General features: G+C 45.9%; 5 non-coding genes across 5 annotated transcripts; all 5 read right to left on the minus strand.

The window, feature by feature from the left end:
* Positions 1–3,335: 3,335 nt before the first annotated feature.
* trnav-uac (transfer RNA valine (anticodon UAC)) lies at positions 3,336–3,408 on the minus strand. Its single transcript has one exon. It is a non-coding gene; the product is annotated as a tRNA-Val (tRNA).
* A 3,335-nt stretch (positions 3,409–6,743) lies between these two features.
* trnav-uac (transfer RNA valine (anticodon UAC)) lies at positions 6,744–6,816 on the minus strand. The gene has a single exon. It is a non-coding gene; the product is annotated as a tRNA-Val (tRNA).
* Positions 6,817–10,150: 3,334 nt separating this feature from the next.
* Positions 10,151–10,223, minus strand: trnav-uac (transfer RNA valine (anticodon UAC)). The gene has a single exon. It is a non-coding gene; the product is annotated as a tRNA-Val (tRNA).
* A 3,327-nt stretch (positions 10,224–13,550) lies between these two features.
* Positions 13,551–13,623, minus strand: trnav-uac (transfer RNA valine (anticodon UAC)). Its single transcript has one exon. It is a non-coding gene; the product is annotated as a tRNA-Val (tRNA).
* Positions 13,624–16,959: 3,336 nt separating this feature from the next.
* Positions 16,960–17,032, minus strand: trnav-uac (transfer RNA valine (anticodon UAC)). Its single transcript has one exon. It is a non-coding gene; the product is annotated as a tRNA-Val (tRNA).
* Positions 17,033–17,563: the final 531 nt, after the last annotated feature.

A 17,563-nucleotide genomic window follows, 5' to 3' on the forward strand; every position in this document is an offset into this window, starting at 1 on the left:
CGGCCGCAGCCGGCCGCGCTGCGGTTCTCTGGCACCCAGCACTGAAAGGTGAAGACATTCTCCGTTTCACCTTTCTTTTTCCAACAGCTCGTTGTTATCCAGGGGAATTGACATCTTGAAAACACTGCAGAAACAAACGATTTCCTTACTTTTGCTCCGACTGACCATACCTCGTGAAATTTTCCAGATCCTCAGTTGAGGATCCTCCATGGTCCCTCTCCGACTCGCACAGCTGCTGGAATGTGCCCGGCTACAATGTCAATTTCGCAGCAGATCATGAAAGCCCATCAATCCGGACAAAAATCAATAGTAAGCTGAGTCTATCTTCTCAGACTCTTTCAGCGACAAATGTATCTGTGACTGCGTGAGAATATATGTTCGGTTATGATTTGCTCAAATCACCATGAGCTGCTTGACATTACTTCAATTTCGATTCTTGCTTTACTGAATGATTTCACCCATTGCTCGAACAGGACAACTTTCACATTTACGCGGAACACGAAACACACCGGACTACAGGGAAAATGCACAAAGCTGAGCAGGCCGTGTTCCACATCATACCGTGCAGCATCGTTTCAGTCACTGTGTCTGTTCGAGATGCCACTTTCCTTGCCTTTTACCTTAACCGTGCCATTCACTGCAGAGATGTCCACACCTGGACATGAGCCACATGGATATCAACTGAGTTGGAAACCTGTGTGGGAATCGACAAGGAGCGACTCAATACATTTTGCTAAACTCCATGGTGCTTATTAGAAATGCAGTTTCTGTCCAAGTCAATCGAAAAGGCAGTTTCTGAACAGAGTAACAGAAGTTACTGCTCACCCCACCCCCACTCCGGGAGAGGTGCTAACTGCCCTTGAGTGCTTTTTGTTCTCGATGTGAAGAGCTCTCACACATGAGTCACCTTCACGTCTCTTGCTGCTGAGTTACTTACAAAGAAGGAATTTCAGCAGAGCTGCAACTGCCTCACTTTCCCACTCGCTCTCCCCGTTTACATTTTCCTGCTCGTCAGTGATTTAAAGAAAACCAAAAGGATGCGATGTCATTCTGTAGCCTCTCTGTCGATTCCTCCGTTTAAGTTCCAACACGGCTTAGATCTCAGGACGCATTTTAATACTAGCGACGTTATGAAAGCACAAGTTCAAATGTTCCTCTGAGAGTGTAATTTCTTTCATTGCTGTTGCTGAATGAATGAGTCACTAACGAGCGCACTGATCCAAACCATGATTCAGCACCTCTGCTGCCAATTCTCGCACGTTGAATAACGACAGGCGGCTTCCAAATGAGGTCTTTCAGATACGACTTTGGGCTACATTTGACAGACAGACTAGTTCAGGAATCCGTGGTGTACTGTGACACCAGCGCGTCAGCTTCTTCCCTGTCTTTGAACCGGCCTGCCTGCACAAGGAATGCAAATGCGGTACTGCTTTTGGTGGAAGATTCAGAACGCGGTAACTACACTCTGAAGCAGAATGTCATATGATCAGACCCAGGTTGGAGAAAAACTTTACAATGCTTTGCAAACTAATTTAATGGAATTGCATCACATTTCACAAAGAGAGCAGATTTGTTCGAGCATTTTCGATGGCAGGTTTGCAGATGGGAGAGCAAGCAAGAAAGCTCCGTTCTTGTCCGTGTAAAAGGCTGCAAGTGAAGAACAAAGCAGTCTCGGCCCAGTTTCGACCGGGGTAACTTTCGCGTGTTAGGCGACCGTGATGACCACTCCACTACAGAAACTGGCCTCAGCAGGGCGCGCTGCAGCTCGGTGGCATCCAGCACTGAAAGTTGAAGCCATTCTACGTTTCACCTTTCTTTTTCCAATAGCTCGTTGTTATCCTGGGTAATTGACATCTTGAAAAAGTTAAAAAAAAATAGACGTGAAATTTGTGACAAAATATAGACAAGGATGTCGTCAATGTTCGGACTGTAGAGTGAAGTGGAATAGGCTGGGACAACTTTCCCGGCAGCATAACGGCTGCGACATGATTTTATGGAAGGGTTGTAAACTGAGTATTTACGTGTTTTACCCAAGCTAGGGTGAGTTGGAAACTCGAGAGCATAGGTTTAAGGTGAGTGGTCAGTATTTGACAAAGGACCCCGAGGCACATTTCCCACCAACAAGGTTATGGGTGTATGGAATGAGCTACCAGAGGGAGTGGAGGAGGCTATTACACTCAGAAAATTGCAATGGTAATCGGATGAGTTTCTGGAATACGATGGGTTTTGAGGGATTGAGGCCAAATGCTGTGGAACGGGACTTGTTTCATTTTGTTTATGTGGTGAGCATGGATGAGATACACCGAAGTATCTGTTTCCACGCGGTGTACCCCAATAACCTTGTGTTGCTTACACCGGTTTTAAAGGATTACTTTCTAGCGGAGCTTTCCATCGCAGTCTGTGGCACAATCATTTAGTCTGTTCGACTGCTCACGGGAAAGGTAGTATTGTGAAACACTGCAGAAACAAACGACTTCCTTACTTTTGCTCCGACTGACCATACTTCGTGAAATTTTCCCAGATCCTCAGTTGAGGATTTTTGCTGCTGCAAGTTACCGCAGAACCCGTGTTAAATCGTAACGTATTGAGCGAATCGCAAACAGAAAGCATTTAACACGGAACACAATCAAAGCTGGCATAGCTAATGCATATTCAGACACAGCGAAGCATGAACGCTAAATGTGAGAGAGTCCGAGGTCAAGAGGCATAAAGTAATCTCACAACTAACAACAGGTCAATTCCAAACTACTCTTTCAAACATACTGCAGCCTTAGTGCACCACCACTTCCCAGACAATGCTGAAAAGAGAGAAAGAACGAATATCATAAGTATGGGCCATAAAAAAAGTGAATTTCAACAATCACAGTCTCGATGAGATTACTTTTCCCTTCAGATGTCTCCAGGACGGAAACGATGGAAATGGGAGAAATTCAATAACATATTCATTGGAACGATTTTCCATTCGCCAGAAAGCCAAATAATGATGAATCGACTCACCGCAGGACTCTGTTTCACAACAGCGATGAAATAACAGTCTCCATTCGGTTCCAGTAAAAACTCAACTTGCCTGCAATGTAAAGCGAGAGTCGAAGCGATTACCATCACGACAGCAGAGAAACGTTGCAATAGTCAACACGTTTCCATACCACAGTTAAATACCCGGGGGAATCCAGGCAGCGGGGATCGAAGCAGCATTTTAACAGTGCTGCGGCGATGGAGTTGATCAGCTGAAATAGCAGTGGTGGGATTCGACCCCACACCCCTTTCAGGACTGGAACCTGGATCCAGCACATTAGACCGCTCGGCTTGTAAAAGGCTGCAATTGAGAACAAAGCAGTTTCTGCCCAGTTTCGAACTGGGGACCTTTCGCGTGTAAGGCGAACGTGATGACCACTACACTACAGAAACCGGCCTCAGCCGGCCGCGCTGCGGTTCTCTGGCACCCAGCACTGAAAGGTGAAGACATTCTCCGTTTCACCTTTCTTTTTCCAACAGCTCGTTGTTATCCAGGGGAATTGACATCTTGAAAACACTGCAGAAACAAACGATTTCCTTACTTTTGCTCCGACTGACCATACCTCGTGAAATTTTCCAGATCCTCAGTTGAGGATCCTCCATGGTCCCTCTCCGACTCGCACAGCTGCTGGAATGTGCCCGGCTACAATGTCAATTTCGCAGCAGATCATGAAAGCCCATCAATCCGGACAAAAATCAATAGTAAGCTGAGTCTATCTTCTCAGACTCTTTCAGCGACAAATGTATCTGTGACTGCGTGAGAATATATGTTCGGTTATGATTTGCTCAAATCACCATGAGCTGCTTGACATTACTTCAATTTCGATTCTTGCTTTACTGAATGATTTCACCCATTGCTCGAACAGGACAACTTTCACATTTACACGGAACACGAAACACACCGGACTACAGGGAAAATGCACAAAGCTGAGCAGGCCGTGTTCCACATCATACCGTGCAGCATCGTTTCAGTCACTGTGTCTGTTCGAGATGCCACTTTCCTTGCCTTTTACCTTAACCGTGCCATTCACTGCAGAGATGTCCACACCTGGACATGAGCCACATGGATATCAACTGAGTTGGAAACCTGTGTGGGAATCGACAAGGAGCGACTCAATACATTTTGCTAAACTCCATGGTGCTTATTAGAAATGCAGTTTCTGTCCAAGTCAATCGAAAAGGCAGTTTCTGAACAGAGTAACAGAAGTTACTGCTCACCCCACCCCCACTCCGGGAGAGGTGCTAACTGCCCTTGAGTGCTTTTTGTTCTCGATGTGAAGAGCTCTCACGCATGAGTCACCTTCACGTCTCTTGCTGCTGAGTTACTTACAAAGAAGGAATTTCAGCAGAGCTGCAACTGCCTCACTTTCCCACTCGCTCTCCCCGTTTACATTTTCCTGCTCGTCAGTGATTTAAAGAAAACCAAAAGGATGCGATGTCATTCTGTAGCCTCTCTGTCGATTCCTCCGTTTAAGTTCCAACACGGCTTCGATCTCAGGACGCATTTTAATACTAGCGACGTTATGAAATCACAAGTTCAAATGTTCCTCTGAGAGTGTAATTTCTTTCATTGCTGTTGCTGAATGAATGAGTCACTAACGAGCGCACTGATCCAAACCATGATTCAGCACCTCTGCTGCCAATTCTCGCACGTTGAATAACGACAGGCGGCTTCCAAATGAGGTCTTTCAGATACGACTTTGGGCTACATTTGACAGACAGACTAGTTCAGGAATCCGTGGTGTACTGTGACACCAGCGCGTCAGCTTCTTCCCTGTCTTTGAACCGGCCTGCCTGCACAAGGAATGCAAATGCGGTACTGCTTTTGGTGGAAGATTCAGAACGCGGTAACTACACTCTGAAGCAGAATGTCATATGATCAGACCCAGGTTGGAGAAAAACTTTACAATGCTTTGCAAGCTAATTTAATGGAATTGCATCACATTTCACAAAGAGAGCAGATTTGTTCGAGCATTTTCGATGGCAGGTTTGCAGATGGGAGAGCAAGCAAGAAAGCTCCGTTCTTGTCCGTGTAAAAGGCTGCAAGTGAAGAACAAAGCAGTCTCGGCCCAGTTTCGACCGGGGTAACTTTCGCGTGTTAGGCGACCGTGATGACCACTCCACTACAGAAACTGGCCTCAGCAGGGCGCGATGCAGCTCGGTGGCATCCAGCACTGAAAGTTGAAGCCATTCTACGTTTCACCTTTCTTTTTCCAATAGCTCGTTGTTATCCTGGGTAATTGACATCTTGAAAAAGTTAAAAAAAAATAGACGTGAAATTTGTGACAAAATATAGACAAGGATGTCGTCAATGTTCGGACTGTAGAGTGAAGTGGAATAGGCTGGGACAACTTTCCCGGCAGCATAACGGCTGCGACATGATTTTATGGAAGGGTTGTAAACTGAGTATTTACGTGTTTTGCCCAAGCTAGGGTGAGTTGGAAACTCGAGAGCATAGGTTTAAGGTGAGTGGTCAGTATTTGACAAAGGACCCCGAGGCACATTTCCCACCAACAAGGTTATGGGTGTATGGAATGAGCTACCAGAGGGAGTGGAGGAGGCTATTACACTCAGAAAATTGCAATGGTAATCGGATGAGTTTCTGGAATACGATGGGTTTTGAGGGATTGAGGCCAAATGCTGTGGAACGGGACTTGTTTCATTTTGTTTATGTGGTGAGCATGGATGAGATACACCGAAGTATCTGTTTCCACGCGGTGTACCCCAATAACCTTGTGTTGCTTACACCGGTTTTAAAGGATTACTTTCTAGCGGAGCTTTCCATCGCAGTCTGTGGCACAATCATTTAGTCTGTTCGACTGCTCACGGGAAAGGTAGTATTGTGAAACACTGCAGAAACGAACGACTTCCTTACTTTTGCTCCGACTGACCATACTTCGTGAAATTTTCCCAGATCCTCAGTTGAGGATTTTTGCTGCTGGAAGTTACCGCAGAACCCGTGTTAAATCGTAACGTATTGAGCGAATCGCAAACAGAAAGCATTTAACACGGAACACAATCAAAGCTGGCATAGCTAATGCATATTCAGACACAGCGAAGCATGAACGCTAAATGTGAGAGAGTCCGAGGTCAACAGGCATAAAGTAATCTCACAACTAACAACAGGTCAATTCCAAACTACTCTTTCAAACATACTGCAGCCTTAGTGCACCACCACTTCCCAGACAATGCTGAAAAGAGAGAAAGAACGAATATCATAAGTATGGGCCATAAAAAAAGTGAATTTCAACAATCACAGTCTCGATGAGATTACCTTTCCCTTCAGATGTCTCCAGGATGGAAACGATGGAAATGGGAGAAATTCAATAACATATTCATTGGAACGATTTTCCATTCGCCAGAAAGCCAAATAATGATGAATCGACTCACCGCAGGACTCTGTTTCACAACAGCGATGAAATAACAGTCTCCATTCGGTTCCAGTAAAAACTCAACTTGCCTGCAATGTAAAGCGAGAGTCGAAGCGATTACCATCACGACAGCAGAGAAACGTTGCAATATTCAACACGTTTCCATACCACAGTTAAATACCCGGGGGAATCCAGGCAGCGGGGATCGAAGCAGCATTTTAACAGTTCTGCGGCGATGGAGTTGATCAGCTGAAATAGCAGTGGTGGGATTCGAACCCACACCCCTTTCAGGACTGGAACCTGGATCCAGCACATTAGACCGCTCGGCTTGTAAAAGGCTGCAATTGAGAACAAAGCAGTTTCTGCCCAGTTTCGAACTGGGGACCTTTCGCGTGTAAGGCGAACGTGATGACCACTACACTACAGAAACCGGCCTCAGCCGGCCGCGCTGCGGTTCTCTGGCACCCAGCACTGAAAGGTGAAGACATTCTCCGTTTCACCTTTCTTTTTCCAACAGCTCGTTGTTATCCAGGGGAATTGACATCTTGAAAACACTGCAGAAACAAACGATTTCCTTACTTTTGCTCCGACTGACCATACCTCGTGAAATTTTCCAGATCCTCAGTTGAGGATCCTCCATGGTCCCTCTCCGACTCGCACAGCTGCTGGAATGTGCCCGGCTACAATGTCAATTTCGCAGCAGATCATGAAAGCCCATCAATCCGGACAAAAATCAATAGTAAGCTGAGTCTATCTTCTCAGACTCTTTCAGCGACAAATGTATCTGTGACTGCGTGAGAATATATGTTCGGTTATGATTTGGTCAAATCACCATGAGCTGCTTGACATTACTTCAATTTCGATTCTTGCTTTACTGAATGATTTCACCCATTGCTCGAACAGGACAACTTTCACATTTACACGGAACACGAAACACACCGGACTACAGGGAAATGCACAAAGCTGAGCAGGCCGTGTTCCACATCATACCGTGCAGCATCGTTTCAGTCACTGTGTCTGTTCGAGATGCCACTTTCCTTGCCTTTTACCTTAACCGTGCCATTCACTGCAGAGATGTCCACACCTGGACATGAGCCACATGGATATCAACTGAGTTGGAAACCTGTGTGGGAATCGACAAGGAGCGACTCAATACATTTTGCTAAACTCCATGGTGCTTATTAGAAATGCAGTTTCTGTCCAAGTCAATCGAAAAGGCAGTTTCTGAACAGAGTAACAGAAGTTACTGCTCACCCCACCCCCACTCCGGGAGAGGTGCTAACTGCCCTTGAGTGCTTTTTGTTCTCGATGTGAAGAGCTCTCACGCATGAGTCACCTTCACGTCTCTTGCTGCTGAGTTACTTACAAAGAAGGAATTTCAGCAGAGCTGCAACTGCCTCACTTTCCCACTCGCTCTCCCCGTTTACATTTTCCTGCTCGTCAGTGATTTAAAGAAAACCAAAAGGATGCGATGTCATTCTGTAGCCTCTCTGTCGATTCCTCCGTTTAAGTTCCAACACGGCTTCGATCTCAGGACGCATTTTAATACTAGCGACGTTATGAAATCACAAGTTCAAATGTTCCTCTGAGAGTGTAATTTCTTTCATTGCTGTTGCTGAATGAATGAGTCACTAACGAGCGCACTGATCCAAACCATGATTCAGCACCTCTGCTGCCAATTCTCGCACGTTGAATAACGACAGGCGGCTTCCAAATGAGGTCTTTCAGATACGACTTTGGGCTACATTTGACAGACAGACTAGTTCAGGAATCCGTGGTGTACTGTGACACCAGCGCGTCAGCTTCTTCCCTGTCTTTGAACCGGCCTGCCTGCACAAGGAATGCAAATGCGGTACTGCTTTTGGTGGAAGATTCAGAACGCGGTAACTACACTTTGAAGCAGAATGTCATATGATCAGACCCAGGTTGGAGAAAAACTTTACAATGCTTTGCAAACTAATTTAATGGAATTGCATCACATTTCACAAAGAGAGCAGATTTGTTCGAGCATTTTCGATGGCAGGTTTGCAGATGGGAGAGCAAGCAAGAAAGCTCCGTTCTTGTCCGTGTAAAAGGCTGCAAGTGAAGAACAAAGCAGTCTCGGCCCAGTTTCGACCGGGGTAACTTTCGCGTGTTAGGCGACCGTGATGACCACTCCACTACAGAAACTGGCCTCAGCAGGGCGCGATGCAGCTCGGTGGCATCCAGCACTGAAAGTTGAAGCCATTCTACGTTTCACCTTTCTTTTTCCAATAGCTCGTTGTTATCCTGGGTAATTGACATCTTGAAAAAGTTGAAAAAAAATAGACGTGAAATTTGTGACAAAATATAGACAAGGATGTCGTCAATGTTCGGACTGTAGAGTGAAGTGGAATAGGCTGGGACAACTTTCCCGGCAGCATAACGGCTGCGACATGATTTTATGGAAGGGTTGTAAACTGAGTATTTACGTGTTTTACCCAAGCTAGGGTGAGTTGGAAACTCGAGAGCATAGGTTTAAGGTGAGTGGTCAGTATTTGACAAAGGACCCCGAGGCACATTTCCCACCAACAAGGTTATGGGTGTATGGAATGAGCTACCAGAGGGAGTGGAGGAGGCTATTACACTCAGAAAATTGCAATGGTAATCGGATGAGTTTCTGGAATACGATGGGTTTTGAGGGATTGAGGCCAAATGCTGTGGAACGGGACTTGTTTCATTTTGTTTATGTGGTGAGCATGGATGAGATACACCGAAGTATCTGTTTCCACGCGGTGTACCCCAATAACCTTGTGTTGCTTACACCGGTTTTAAAGGATTACTTTCTAGCGGAGCTTTCCATCGCAGTCTGTGGCACAATCATTTAGTCTGTTCGACTGCTCACGGGAAAGGTAGTATTGTGAAACACTGCAGAAACGAACGACTTCCTTACTTTTGCTCCGACTGACCATACTTCGTGAAATTTTCCCAGATCCTCAGTTGAGGATTTTTGCTGCTGGAAGTTACCGCAGAACCCGTGTTAAATCGTAACGTATTGAGCGAATCGCAAACAGAAAGCATTTAACACAGAACACAATCAAAGCTGGCATAGCTAATGCATATTCAGACACAGCGAAGCATGAACGCTAAATGTGAGAGAGTCCGAGGTCAAGAGGCATAAAGTAATCTCACAACTAACAACAGGTCAATTCCAAACTACTCTTTCAAACATACTGCAGCCTTCGTGCACCACCACTTCCCAGACAATGCTGAAAAGAGAGAAAGAACGAATATCATATGTATGGGCAATAAAAAAAGTGAATTTCAACAATCACAGTCTCGATGAGATTACCTTTCCCTTCAGATGTCTCCAGGATGGAAACGATGGAAATGGGAGAAATTCAATAACATATTCATTGGAACGATTTTCCATTCGCCAGAAAGCCAAATAATGATGAATCGACTCACCGCAGGACTCTGTTTCACAACAGCGATGAAATAACAGTCTCCATTCGGTTCCAGTAAAAACTCAACTTGCCTGCAATGTAAAGCGAGAGTCGAAGCGATTACCATCACGACAGCAGAGAAACGTTGCAATAGTCAACACGTTTCCATACCACAGTTAAATACCCGGGGGAATCCAGGCAGCGGGGATCGAAGCAGCATTTTAACAGTGCTGCGGCGATGGGGTTGATCAGCTGAAATAGCAGTGGTGGGATTCGAACCCACACCCCTTTCAGGACTGGAACCTGGATCCAGCACATTAGACCGCTCGGCTTGTAAAAGGCTGCAATTGAGGACAAAGCAGTTTCTGCCCAGTTTCGAACTGGGGACCTTTCGCGTGTAAGGCGAGCGTGATGACCACTACACTACAGAAACCGACCTCTGCCGGCCTCACTGCGGTTCTCTGGCACCCAGCACTGAAAGGTGAAGACATTCTCCGTTTCACCTTTCTTTTTCCAACAGCTCGTTGTTATCCAGGGGAATTGACATCTTGAAAACACTGCAGAAACAAACGATTTCCTTACTTTTGCTCCGACTGACCATACCTCGTGAAATTTTCCAGATCCTCAGTTGAGGATCCTCCATGGTCTCTCTCCGACTCGCACAGCTGCTGGAATGTGCCCGGCTACAATGTCAATTTCGCAGCAGATCATGAAAGCCCATCAATCCGGACAAAAATCAATAGTAAGCTGAGTCTATCTTCTCAGACTCTTTCAGCGACAAATGTATCTGTGACTGCGTGAGAATATATGTTCGGTTATGATTTGCTCAAATCACCATGAGCTGCTTGACATTACTTCAATTTCGATTCTTGCTTTACTGAATGATTTCACCCATTGCTCGAACAGGACAACTTTCACATTTACGCGGAACACGAAACACACCGGACTACAGGGAAAATGCACAAAGCTGAGCAGGCCGTGTTCCACATCATACCGTGCAGCATCGTTTCAGTCACTGTGTCTGTTCGAGATGCCACTTTCCTTGCCTTTTACCTTAACCGTGCCATTCACTGCAGAGATGTCCACACCTGGACATGAGCCACATGGATATCAACTGAGTTGGAAACCTGTGTGGGAATCGACAAGGAGCGACTCAATACATTTTGCTAAACTCCATGGTGCTTATTAGAAATGCAGTTTCTGTCCAAGTCAATCGAAAAGGCAGTTTCTGAACAGAGTAACAGAAGTTACTGCTCACCCCACCCCCACTCCGGGAGAGGTGCTAACTGCCCTTGAGTGCTTTTTGTTCTCGATGTGAAGAGCTCTCACGCAAGAGTCACCTTCACGTCTCTTGCTGCTGAGTTACTTACAAAGAAGGAATTTCAGCAGAGCTGCAACTGCCTCACTTTCCCACTCGCTCTCCCCGTTTACATTTTCCTGCTCGTCAGTGATTTAAAGAAAACCAAAAGGATGCGATGTCATTCTGTAGCCTCTCTGTCGATTCCTCCGTTTAAGTTCCAACACGGCTTCGATCTCAGGACGCATTTTAATACTAGCGACGTTATGAAATCACAAGTTCAAATGTTCCTCTGAGAGTGTAATTTCTTTCATTGCTGTTGCTGAATGAATGAGTCACTAACGAGCGCACTGATCCAAACCATGATTCAGCACCTCTGCTGCCAATTCTCGCACGTTGAATAACGACAGGCGGCTTCCAAATGAGGTCTTTCAGATACGACTTTGGGCTACATTTGACAGACAGACTAGTTCAGGAATCCGTGGTGTACTGTGACACCAGCGCGTCAGCTTCTTCCCTGTCTTTGAACCGGCCTGCCTGCACAAGGAATGCAAATGCGGTACTGCTTTTGGTGGAAGATTCAGAACGCGGTAACTACACTTTGAAGCAGAATGTCATATGATCAGACCCAGGTTGGAGAAAAACTTTACAATGCTTTGCAAACTAATTTAATGGAATTGCATCACATTTCACAAAGAGAGCAGATTTGTTCGAGCATTTTCGATGGCAGGTTTGCAGATGGGAGAGCAAGCAAGAAAGCTCCGTTCTTGTCCGTGTAAAAGGCTGCAAGTGAAGAACAAAGCAGTCTCGGCCCAGTTTCGACCGGGGTAACTTTCGCGTGTTAGGCGACCGTGATGACCACTCCACTACAGAAACTGGCCTCAGCAGGGCGCGATGCAGCTCGGTGGCATCCAGCACTGAAAGGTGAAGCCATTCTACGTTTCACCTTTCTTTTTCCAATAGCTCGTTGTTATCCTGGGTAATTGACATCTTGAAAAAGTTAAGAAAAAAAGACGTGAAATTTGTGACAAAATATAGACAAGGATGTCGTCAATGTTCGGACTGTAGAGTGAAGTGGAATAGGCTGGGACAACTTTCCCGGCAGCATAACGGCTGCGACATGATTTTATGGAAGGGTTGTAAACTGAGTATTTACGTGTTTTACCCAAGCTAGGGTGAGTTGGAAACTCGAGAGCATAGGTTTAAGGTGAGTGGTCAGAAATTGACAAAGGACCCCGAGGCACATTTCCCACCAACAAGGTTATGGGTGTATGGAATGAGCTACCAGAGGGAGTGGAGGAGGCTATTACACTCAGAAAATTGCAATGGTAATCGGATGAGTTTCTGGAATACGATGGGTTTTGAGGGATTGAGGCCAAATGCTGTGGAACGGGACTTGTTTCATTTTGTTTATGTGGTGAGCATGGATGAGATACACCGAAGTATCTGTTTCCACGCGGTGTACCCCAATAACCTTGTGTTGCTTACACCGGTTTTAAAGGATTACTTTCTAGCGGAGCTTTCCATCGCAGTCTGTGGCACAATCATTTAGTCTGTTCGACTGCTCACGGGAAAGGTAGTATTGTGAAACACTGCAGAAACAAACGACTTCCTTACTTTTGCTCCGACTGACCATACTTCGTGAAATTTTCCCAGATCCTCAGTTGAGGATTTTTGCTGCTGCAAGTTACCGCAGAACCCGTGTTAAATCGTAACGTATTGAGCGAATCGCAAACAGAAAGCATTTAACACGGAACACAATCAAAGCTGGCATAGCTAATGCATATTCAGACACAGCGAAGCATGAACGCTAAATGTGAGAGAGTCCGAGGTCAAGAGGCATAAAGTAATCTCACAACTAACAACAGGTCAATTCCAAACTACTCTTTCAAACATACTGCAGCCTTAGTGCACCACCACTTCCCAGACAATGCTGAAAAGAGAGAAAGAACGAATATCATAAGTATGGGCCATTAAAAAAAGTGAATTTCAACAATCACAGTCTCGATGAGATTACTTTTCCCTTCAGATGTCTCCAGGACGGAAACGATGGAAATGGGAGAAATTCAATAACATATTCATTGGAACGATTTTCCATTCGCCAGAAAGCCAAATAATGATGAATCGACTCACCGCAGGACTCTGTTTCACAACAGCGATGAAATAACAGTCTCCATTCGGTTCCAGTAAAAACTCAACTTGCCTGCAATGTAAAGTGAGAGTCGAAGCGATTACCATCACGACAGCAGAGAAACGTTGCAATAGTCAACACGTTTCCATACCACAGTTAAATACCCGGGGGAATCCAGGCAGCGGGGATCGAAGCAGCATTTTAACAGTGCTGTGGCGATGGAGCTGAAATATCAGTGGTGGGATTCGACCCCACACCCCTTTCAGGACTGGAACCTGGATCCAGCACATTAGACCGCTCGGCTTGTAAAAGGCTGCAATTGAGAACAAAGCAGTTCCTGCCCAGTTTCGAACTGGGGACTTTTCGCGTGTAAGGCGAACGTGATGACCACTACACTACAGAAACCGGCCTCAGCCGGCCGCGCTGCGGTTCTCCGGCACCCAGCACTGAAAGGTGAAGACATTCTCCGTTTCACCTTTCTTTTTCCAACAGCTCGTTGTTGTCCAGGGGAATTGACATCTTGAAAACACTGCAGAAACAAACGATTTCCTTACTTTTGCTCCGACTGACCATACCTCGTGAAATTTTCCAGATCCTCAGTTGAGGATCCTCCATGGTCCCTCTCCGACTCGCACAGCTGCTGGAATGTGCCCGGCTACAATGTCAATTTCGCAGCAGATCATGAAAGCCCATCAATCCGGACAAAAATCAATAGTAAGCTGAGTCTATCTTCTCAGACTCTTTCAGCGACAAATGTATCTGTGACTGCGTGAGAATATATGTTCGGTTATGATTTGCTCAAATCACCATGAGCTGCTTGACATTACTTCAATTTCGATTCTTGCTTTACTGAATGATTTCACCCATTGCTCGAACAGGACAACTTTCACATTTACACGGAACACGAAACACACCGGACTACAGGGAAAATGCACAAAGCTGAGCAGGCCGTGTTCCACATCATACCGTGCAGCATCGTTTCAGTCACTGTGTCTGTTCGAGATGCCACTTTCCTTGCCTTTTACCTTAACCGTGCCATTCACTGCAGAGATGTCCACACCTGGACATGAGCCACATGGATATCAACTGAGTTGGAAACCTGTGTGGGAATCGACAAGGAGCGACTCAATACATTTTGCTAAACTCCATGGTGCTTATTAGAAATGCAGTTTCTGTCCAAGTCAATCGAAAAGGCAGTTTCTGAACAGAGTAACAGAAGTTACTGCTCACCCCACCCCCACTCCGGGAGAGGTGCTAACTGCCCTTGAGTGCTTTTTGTTCTCGATGTGAAGAGCTCTCACGCATGAGTCACCTTCACGTCTCTTGCTGCTGAGTTACTTACAAAGAAGGAATTTCAGCAGAGCTGCAACTGCCTTACTTTCCCACTCACTCTCCCCGTTTACATTTTCCTGCTCGTCAGTGATTTAAAGAAAACCAAAAGGATGCGATGTCATTCTGTAGCCTCTCTGTCGATTCCTCCGTTTAAGTTCCAACACGGCTTAGATCTCAGGACGCATTTTAATACTAGCGACGTTATGAAAGCACAAGTTCAAATGTTCCTCTGAGAGTGTAATTTCTTTCATTGCTGTTGCTGAATGAATGAGTCACTAACGAGCGCACTGATCCAAACCATGATTCAGCACCTCTGCTGCCAATTCTCGCACGTTGAATAACGACAGGCGGCTTCCAAATGAGGTCTTTCAGATACGACTTTGGGCTACATTTGACAGACAGACTAGTTCAGGAATCCGTGGTGTACTGTGACACCAGCGCGTCAGCTTCTTCCCTGTCTTTGAACCGGCCTGCCTGCACAAGGAATGCAAATGCGGTACTGCTTTTGGTGGAAGATTCAGAACGCGGTAACTACACTCTGAAGCAGAATGTCATATGATCAGACCCAGGTTGGAGAAAAACTTTACAATGCTTTGCAAACTAATTTAATGGAATTGCATCACATTTCACAAAGAGAGCAGATTTGTTCGAGCATTTTCGATGGCAGGTTTGCAGATGGGAGAGCAAGCAAGAAAGCTCCGTTCTTGTCCGTGTAAAAGGCTGCAAGTGAAGAACAAAGCAGTCTTGGCCCAGTTTCGACCGGGGTAACTTTCGCGTGTTAGGCGACCGTGATGACCACTCCACTACAGAAACTGGCCTCAGCAGGGCGCGCTGCAGCTCGGTGGCATCCAGCACTGAAAGTTGAAGCCATTCTACGTTTCACCTTTCTTTTTCCAATAGCTCGTTGTTATCCTGGGTAATTGACATCTTGAAAAAGTTAAAAAAAATATAGACGTGAAATTTGTGACAAAATATAGACAAGGATGTCGTCAATGTTCGGACTGTAGAGTGAAGTGGAATAGGCTGGGACAACTTTCCCGGCAGCATAACGGCTGCGACATGATTTTATGGAAGGGTTGTAAACTGAGTATTTACGTGTTTTACCCAAGCTAGGGTGAGTTGGAAACTCGAGAGCATAGGTTTAAGGTGAGTGGTCAGTATTTGGCAAAGGACCCCGAGGCACATTTCCCACCAACAAGGTTATGGGTGTATGGAATGAGCTACCAGAGGGAGTGGAGGAGGCTATTACACTCAGAAAATTGCAATGGTAATCGGATGAGTTTCTGGAATACGATGGGTTTTGAGGGATTGAGGCCAAATGCTGTGGAACGGGACTTGTTTCATTTTGTTTATGTGGTGAGCATGGATGAGATACACCGAAGTATCTGTTTCCACGCGGTGTACCCCAATAACCTTGTGTTGCTTACACCGGTTTTAAAGGATTACTTTCTAGCGGAGCTTTCCATCGCAGTCTGTGGCACAATCATTTAGTCTGTTCGACTGCTCACGGGAAAGGTAGTATTGTGAAACACTGCAGAAACAAACGACTTCCTTACTTTTGCTCCGACTGACCATACTTCGTGAAATTTTCCCAGATCCTCAGTTGAGGATTTTTGCTGCTGGAAGTTACCGCAGAACCCGTGTTAAATCGTAACGTATTGAGCGAATCGCAAACAGAAAGCATTTAACACGGAACACAATCAAAGCTGGCATAGCTAATGCATATTCAGACACAGCGAAGCATGAACGCTAAATGTGAGAGAGTCCGAGGTCAAGAGGCATAAAGTAATCTCACAACTAACAACAGGTCAATTCCAAACTACTCTTTCAAACATACTGCAGCCTTAGTGCACCGCCACTTCCCAGACAATGCTGAAAAGAGAGAAAGAACGAATATCATAAGTATGGGCCATAAAAAAAGTGAATTTCAACAATCACAGTCTCGATGAGATTACTTTTCCCTTCAGATGTCTCCAGGACGGAAACGATGGAAATGGGAGAAATTCAATAACATATTCATTGGAACGATTTTCCATTCGCCAGAAAGCCAAATAATGATGAATCGACTCACCGCAGGACTCTGTTTCACAACAGCGATGAAATAACAGTCTCCATTCGGTTCCAGTAAAAACTCAACTTGCCTACAATGTAAAGCGAGAGTCGAAGCGATTACCATCACGACAGCAGAGAAACGTTGCAATAGTCAACACGTTTCCATACCACAGTTAAATACCCGGGGGAATCCAGGCAGCGGGGATCGAAGCAGCATTTTAACAGTGCTGCGGCGATGGAGTTGATCAGCTGAAATAGCAGTGGTGGGATTCGACCCCACACCCCTTTCAGGACTGGAACCTGGATCCAGCACATTAGACCGCTCGGCTTGTAAAAGGCTGCAATTGAGAACAAAGCAGTTTCTGCCCAGTTTCGAACTGGGGACCTTTCGTGTGTAAGGCGAACGCGATGACCACTACACTACAGAAACCAGCCTCAGCCGGCCGCGCTGCGGTTCTCTGGCACCCAGCACTGAAAGGTGAAGACATTCTCCGTTTCACCTTTCTTTTTCCAACAGCTCGTTGTTATCCAGGGGAATTGACATCTTGAAAACACTGCAGAAACAAACGATTTCCTTACTTTTGCTCCGACTGACCATACCTCGTGAAATTTTCCAGATCCTCAGTTGAGGATCCTCCATGGTCCCTCTCCGACTCGCACAGCTGCTGGAATGTGCAGGGTTAGGGTTAGGGTTAGGGTTTAGGGTTAGGGTTAGGGTTAGGGTTAGGGTCAGGGTCAGGGTCAGGGTTAGGGTTAGGGTTAGGGTCAGGGTTAGGGTCAGGGTCAGGGTTAGGGTCAGGGTTAGGGTCAGGGTCAGGGTCAGGGTCAGGGTTAGGGTCAGGGTCAGGGTCAGGGTCAGGGTTAGGGTCAGGGTCAGGGTCAGGGTTAGGGTTAGGGTTAGGGTTAGGGTTAGGGTTAGGGTTAGGGTTAGGGTTAGGGTTAGGGTTAGGGTTAGGGTTAG

Source organism: Hemiscyllium ocellatum, chromosome 39 (genome assembly GCF_020745735.1).
Source record: "Hemiscyllium ocellatum isolate sHemOce1 chromosome 39, sHemOce1.pat.X.cur, whole genome shotgun sequence".
Classification (NCBI taxonomy): domain Eukaryota; kingdom Metazoa; phylum Chordata; class Chondrichthyes; order Orectolobiformes; family Hemiscylliidae; genus Hemiscyllium; species Hemiscyllium ocellatum.